This window comes from Mus musculus, chromosome 17 (genome assembly GCF_000001635.26).
Source record: "Mus musculus strain C57BL/6J chromosome 17, GRCm38.p6 C57BL/6J".
NCBI lineage: Eukaryota > Metazoa > Chordata > Mammalia > Rodentia > Muridae > Mus > Mus musculus.
The window spans coordinates 57,137,689-57,144,826 of record NC_000083.6 but is presented as its reverse complement, the minus strand read 5'-3'; positions in this window follow the sequence as shown (position 1 = coordinate 57,144,826).

The window sequence follows — 7,138 nt, the reverse complement described above, 5'->3', positions numbered from 1 at the left end:
TTGCACAGACAGACATGAAGGCAAAACACCCATGCACAGAAAAAATTTTAAAAACAGAGAGGCCTGTCTAACAGTCTAAACCAACTAATCCTTAACTCGGGGGGGGGGGGGGAGGGCACTATGAAACTAGAATCCATCAAGGTTTTCCCGTGGTAGAAAATAAATCATCCAACTGTCAAGTGGGGAGGATGGAATAGGGAGGCAGATGAGGCCGAGGCAAGGTGAAACCCCAGCATTGCAAGTTTTGCTCCCTCTACTCCAAACCTGGTGTGTGTGTGTGTGTGTGTGTGTGTGTGTGTGTGTGTGTGTGTGTTTAAATGTCAAAGGGTTAAATTGACAGACAAAAGTTCATTAAACAGACAGCTAACCTAGCAGACATCCTACCTCCCTGACAGCTTCTTTTTGTGCTCCAGAGAACAGAACACAGCACTTACAGTTTGCACGAGGGATGAAGCTGGGTGTTGTTCAGAGCCAGGATCTGTCCAGGAGCCAGAGGCTTACTCTTCAGTCTAGACTGGCTGGCTAGTGAGCTGCCAGGGTCCCTCCTGTGTCCACCTCCCCAGCATGGGACACAGACAGGCATGCCATCAGACACAAAGTTTACATGGCTGCCGGAGCTCTGAACGCAGGTTTCCCCTGACTGTCTTGTTCCTATCCAACGGTCTGTCCAATTCCAATGTGTGAACTCTGGGAACACGTTCATTTAGGCTGTAGCAAATATTCACAGGCAGAAACGGTGAGTGGACTATAAGGAAACTCTGTTCTCTGCTATGCAAACCATAAAAGGATGTGTTCTTAAGTAAAATAAAAATGACCTCAGTGGAAATATATTGTGACGGGAAAGGACTGATTTTCAAGGTTTGAGCACGGGGGGTATTATAAAGCTGCTAGGGGGAATCTCCACCATCCACATAGGATGATGTCAACAGGTGCAGCCTTGAAACTTCCCCTTCAATGACACTCAACTGTGTAGTAACTTGATTTATGGTACTAAGTGACAACTGAGAGGAGACCTTTAATCCCAGCACTTGGGAGGCAGAGGCAGGCAGATCTGAATTCAAAGCCAGCCTGATCTACAGAGTGATTTTCAGGGCTATACAGTGAAACCTTGTGAGAGCTGGGGAAGCGATGGCTACTCTTCCAGAGGACCTGGGTTTGAGTCCCCGTGCTTTATGGACTGAACCATGCCTGGACCTTTAAGGTTCATTTCCCCTCAGGATGTAGGCTCCAGCTCTATTCTGTTTCTGAAGGTCTGTGCGTATAAAGTTGGGCATCATGGCACACACCTGTCATCCCAACATTCCCAGGAAGCTGAGGCAGGAGGTTTGCAAGTTTGAGGCCAATCTTAGCTACATAGTGTGCTCTTATCTGGAAAAACAAAACAAACAGTGGGAATGGGAGGGAGAGGAAGAAAGGGGGTGTAAGGGGAGAGAGAGATAGGGAAGATGGGGGCGGGCATGGCAGGGAAGAGAGAGAGAAGGAAGAATGGCGAAGGAAATGCACCACCTCTCTGTTCGACTCTATTGTTTGTTCCGGGTCTCATTTACAAAACAGAATAGTTACACATATGTGCTTTTGAAACTCGGGATCTGGACACACACACTGCACAATGGTCACTTCTATTCAACAAGTTGAGGTCTCCCGTCTCCTCAGTTGACCGTTTCTCCTGCCTGCATGTTTCTCTTTCTGTGGAAATGCTATCAACAGTCGATATTATTACCATTGTTACTGCTGAAAGTTCCTACAGTCTCGGTCAGGGCCTCCAACTGACTCAGATACACAACCACAACTTCTGAGTAAGGTCTCACACATTTCACAGGGGTCTAGGGAGTTCAGCCTTCTTATTTCCCACGTCTAAGTAACAATATGCAGTAGCATCGTTCAGGGCTGAATAACACTTCATTGGGTCTGGATACCCCATTAGTTGATTTGGCTAGAGCTGAAAATAGAGGATTTCATTATGACATGTTCCTACATGGGGCTCACATTCACCCCCACAATATTCTCTTGTCCCCCCTTCCTCCTACCCCCTTCCCCTTTCCTCTAGGCCTCATCAAATTGCCCCTTCTTGTATATTTCTCTCTCCAAATGCCTAATATTAGAGAAAAGGATGGCTTTGTCTGAGTCTGTCTATGTCTGTCTTGTTTTAATAAAATGGCCTCTGTTTCTATCCATAATAGAAACATGATTTAATTCCTTTTTAAAAGGTTTTAAAGAATGTGATTTATTTATTATTGATGTGTATGTGATTCTCACAGTGCATGTGCAGGTCCAGGGATAGAACCTAGAGTCTGCCTTTACCCACTGGATCAGCTCAATGCCCCCCCCCCACCTTTTCTTTAACAGGTTTTGCACAGTCCAGTCTGGCCTCACTTCACTCTTTTTTACAGTTCAATAAGACAGCTTCATTTTGTGCAATGTGTATCTAGACCAAATTTTCTTTTTTTGAAGACTTATTTATGTGTGAAAGCCCATAGAAGCCAGAAATGGATATAGTAACCTCTGGGGAGGGAGTTACAGATGGTTGTGAGTGCCAGTGAGTGCAGAATCGAATTCAGTCCTCTGCAAGAGCTGCCCAGTGCGCTAACCACTGGGCCACTGCTCCAGCCTCTCAGCCTTTTTTAAGAGTCATCCTCACAGATATGAGGTTTGTTGGGACTCTGGTTAGCACTTTCTGCCATTGCTGCAGTTGGACTCCTTTTGCATACTCTCTGCCCATTTCTAGTGCTTACGAAACAGATTGAACTTCACCAAGAAAGGAATTTTGCTTCTACTGAAAAGACAAGCCAGGGCAGCCTCTCTGGGGGGTCCCATTCTTCAGAGCCCAAAATTAGGACGGTGGTGTGACCTCAGCATGGACCCAAAGAATGTTCAACTGACTCAGGACAGACACCTGCTCATGGTACTCACTGCTGCTCCCTTCGCAGTAGCCAAGAAGTGTGCCAGCCTGTGTGCCTAACAGCAGATTCGTGATGAGGAAAACGTGACAGCCTGGTGGGAATTTCTCTATTTTTGCAGGCAATGGAGACAGGTAATGATGTAAGCTGTTGCTAGGTCCATGAGAAGAGACTAGTCACAATTCTATTCCATTGATATATGTGTCTATGCATATATCCACGCCTCAGTGTTTATTTTGTCTTTGAGATAGATGAGAGACACACAGAGAATGAAGTATCTATGGATGGATAAATGAATGATAGACAGACAGACAAACAGATAGATACCTAGATACATACATAGACACAGATATATAGATATATAGATAGATCTTAGATAGATACATAGATCAAAAGACAGGTGATAGATGATGATAGATATATAGACAGATAATAATACATATAGATGCATACATACACATATATAGAGAGATACATACATACATACATACATATACATACATATGTGCATAGTTACATACATGGAAACATAGATAATAATTGTCCTATAAGACAGCCTGGGCTCACCTCCACCATCCTGTTTTCATAAGTGAACTTCCAGCTTTCAACTGTTTTCTGATGGATTTATCTTGATTTTGTTTGTTTATTTGACCAATTGGTTGGTTGAGCAACTTTTGAGACAAGGTCTCATGTAGTCTAAGCCTCAAACTATCTGTAAAGCTGAATACATCCTTCAACTCCTGCTTCTTCCTCTGCTCCCAAGAGCTGGGGTGCCAGGTGCAATCCCCAGGGCCCAGATAATGTGATTACTTTCATTTTTGGTTTTTCTCCTCTCTCTTTGTTGGCTCTGGAGTTTCCACAGAAGTCCCGCTACTCAAAATTGTTCCCAATTCTGCCTATCTTGACCCCTGAAGCCCAAGGTCTTCCCAAGATGCCCGCATAGCAAGTAACTGCACAGGGTCCTCCACTAAACCCTCTAAAACTGCCTCGGAGGTCCAGACTGTTGAATTTCCTCCAAATTCTCACCATGAATTTTTCTCCCTTCCTCTCTCCTTCCAACCATTTCATCAATTTCTTCTGTATATGGTCATCAAATCGTTCCTGGCACTGTTCCCTCCCCATCCACTCAGCCCTCAGAGATCTTCCAGTAACTTCTTGGGAGTGGAGATCCTGTGCTAGAAGGCCTTGAGTAACAGCTCTCCTTCATGAGATGAAGAGGACTAATCACATCTACTAGTGGTCACTTCTCTTCCTCCTCCATGTTCTTCTTTTCTTCCTTTTGCTCCTTTTCCATCTCTTCCTCTTCCTCCATCACTTCCTTGCCCTCTTCCATCTCTTCATTCTCTTCCTCCATCTCCTCTATCTCTTCCTCCTCCATCTCCTCCTTCATCTCTTCCTGATCCTTCTCCTCCATATTCTCTCCATCTCTGCCACCTCTATCTCCTAACCCTCTCAGGGCACCTTTACATGGGCTGGGATTCCAGACTACTTAAAAAAGAAGAAAAGAGAAAACAAGCTGTGCATTTGTCTCCATGCTTTGTCACTATGGACTCTTTATGGCCGGGTAGCACACACTCCTGCATTCTCGTTCCCTCTGTGATGGGCCCTGTCCCCTCACACCATGACCCAATGTCAACACTTCCTTGAGTTGCTCTAGTCAGGTATCTTGTCACGGCAGTAAGAAAAGTGGCCCGTGCCATTGCTTCATGTGGTAACATCTTCTACAACTGAGCAATAATGCTGGTGTTTCTGAGTCCTGGGGCCACTTTGCCAATGAAATCCAACTTGGAGCTTAGGGTGGCATGGGAAATTTGAGGGACACTCTTGAGGGACAGAGCCCTTCACCTGTGGGATCTGACACTGAATACAGAATTGAGTTAAAAAGCCACCCCATCTACTACTGAGTTTTCTCTTGTGGGTGGAGAGGAAGCCCAACGCTCACTACATGTACAGTAGAGCCTCTCAGTTTCCACTTTCACAGACTAGAAGTTGGTCTGAGTCAAAATGGGGAGAATTTTGTTATCTGCATCTTCCCAGTTCCTCAATGTGATCGATTTTAAACATCTGCCTCTACTAACCACACCCTTGTAACCGTGCTCTTTGGGGCAGCTAGCTATAGGTCTCTCTCTCTCTCTCTCTCTCTCTCTCCCTCTCTCTCTCTCTCTCTCTCTCTCTCTCACACACACACACACACACACACACACACATCCCTACAACAACTCACATCTGCCTGCTCTAATCCTAATAAGAACTTGGCCAAGTGTATTAGATTTCTACTGCTTTGATAAATACTGCGATCAAAAGCACCTTGGGGAGAAAAGGGTTTATTTCAGCTTACAGCCCTTCATCCAGGGAAGTGAAGACAGGAACCCAAGCAGGGCTGGAAGCTGGATGCAGAGGCCATGGAGGGGTGCTGCTTACTGGATTGCTCCCCACCAATCATCACTCAAGAAAATGCATTACAGGCCAATCTGATGGAAGCATTTTCTCAATTGAGTCTCTTCTCAAGTGACTCTAGCCTGTGCCAAGTTGATGTTAAGATCTACCCAGCACACCAAGGAAACTATTTTGGGGGAAACACTCCTGAGCCCCACCTGGGCTTTGTGTCTCTCAATTTCTTCTTGTTCACACTAGTCATACACCAGATATACTTAATGGATGCCCACTTCTTGTTGGCCCTGTAAAGCATGGACCCAGTTTCACAGGGGAGGTGTTGGGGTGGGCCAGCCCAAAGCCCTTGATCTGGATCTGGGTGGTAGCTGAGTCGGTCAACTCTCCAATACTATCCAGGCCAGGGCCCAGATTTGCTCTCCCTTGCCCCATCACCAAGTCCAGCTCTACTGTGCTGCTCAGGTGATGTGAAGGGCCTGCTCTCCCCAGTACTGTAGCCAGTAAGGAGCAAGGGCCAGCTCTCAGGCCCCTACGCTCTTTAGACAGCTCTCCCATGAGAAGGATGAGCTCAGAAGAGGGATGAGGCCAGCTATGCACAGCCCTCTGACATCAACATGGCCTCAAGCAGCAGCCTAAACAGGGACATCCCCATGGCCTTTGGTGGTAACACTGGCCTCAGACATTAACATGGACCCCTGCTGCTGCAGAACCACAAAAACACCACATTTGTGTGTTTCTACGTGTATGAGTGTTTGCCTTCATATCTGTCTGTGCAGCATGTGGGCCTGGTGCCCGTGGAGGTCCGAATAGGGTGTCACAGCCTCTGGAACTGGGACTTGAAGCCAGGTCCTCTTTGAGAACAGCCAGTGCTCTTAACTGCTGAGCCACTGCTCCAGCACTATTGGCAGCTTTCTGACAGGGGTCCATGTAAGACAGACCTGTCATGAGTTCATGATCCCCCTGCCTCAGCCTCCTAATTGCTGGAATTAGAGGCTTAAACCATGACACCTGGCTCCTGGGGAGGCTGGAGAGATGGCCCAAAGACAACAAGTGTAGACTGCTCTTGCAGAAGACTTGAGTTTGTGTCCCAGCATCCATGTCAGGTGACTTGAGCCACAGAGGATCAAACACCTTCCTCTGGCCGCAGCAGGCACTGAACGCACATGTACTTACACAATACACATAAATAGAAAATTAGAAAGCCTTAAAAATATGACCTCTTTGTAAGCATAATAAAGAAAACATGATGGCTGCTATACTTGGAACACAGCTCTCTGAAGCACCAGTACCCTGGTCCTTTCTCTACACATTTTTATTACATTCATTTATGTATACACATGTATGTGTCGTGGTCAGAGAACAACTTGTCCATTCTATCCTTCCTTCATGTTGGTCCTCTGGCTTTTTCTCAGGTCTTCGGGTAGGAGAGGGGCTTGACTACAGCACCTTTACCCACTGAACCATCTTGCTAGCCTATACTCTAGACTTTTTCATCACTATGGCAACCTGATTCCAGGACCAAATCATCATGTTGATCTTTCAAATTTTACAATTCCACTGTGGTTGGTCTTTGGGGCTTGTAGGAATAGGTTTTTCCAAGTTTATATGTGCCATGAGAACTGTAGTAGAAATATTTAAATCCTAGCATGGGGTTTATTCCCACCTTAGACCATTTATGTTCCTGAATGAAAGACACACACAGCCTTATATTTTAATATGCCTTAAGCAACACAATAGCTGGGCAACTGCCTACCCTCCATGTTGCTAGAATCTACCACCACCTACCAATAACTCCGAGTTACTACTTACTAATTTCTATGCTCCATCTTGGCTGCTCTTGACCCAACTGA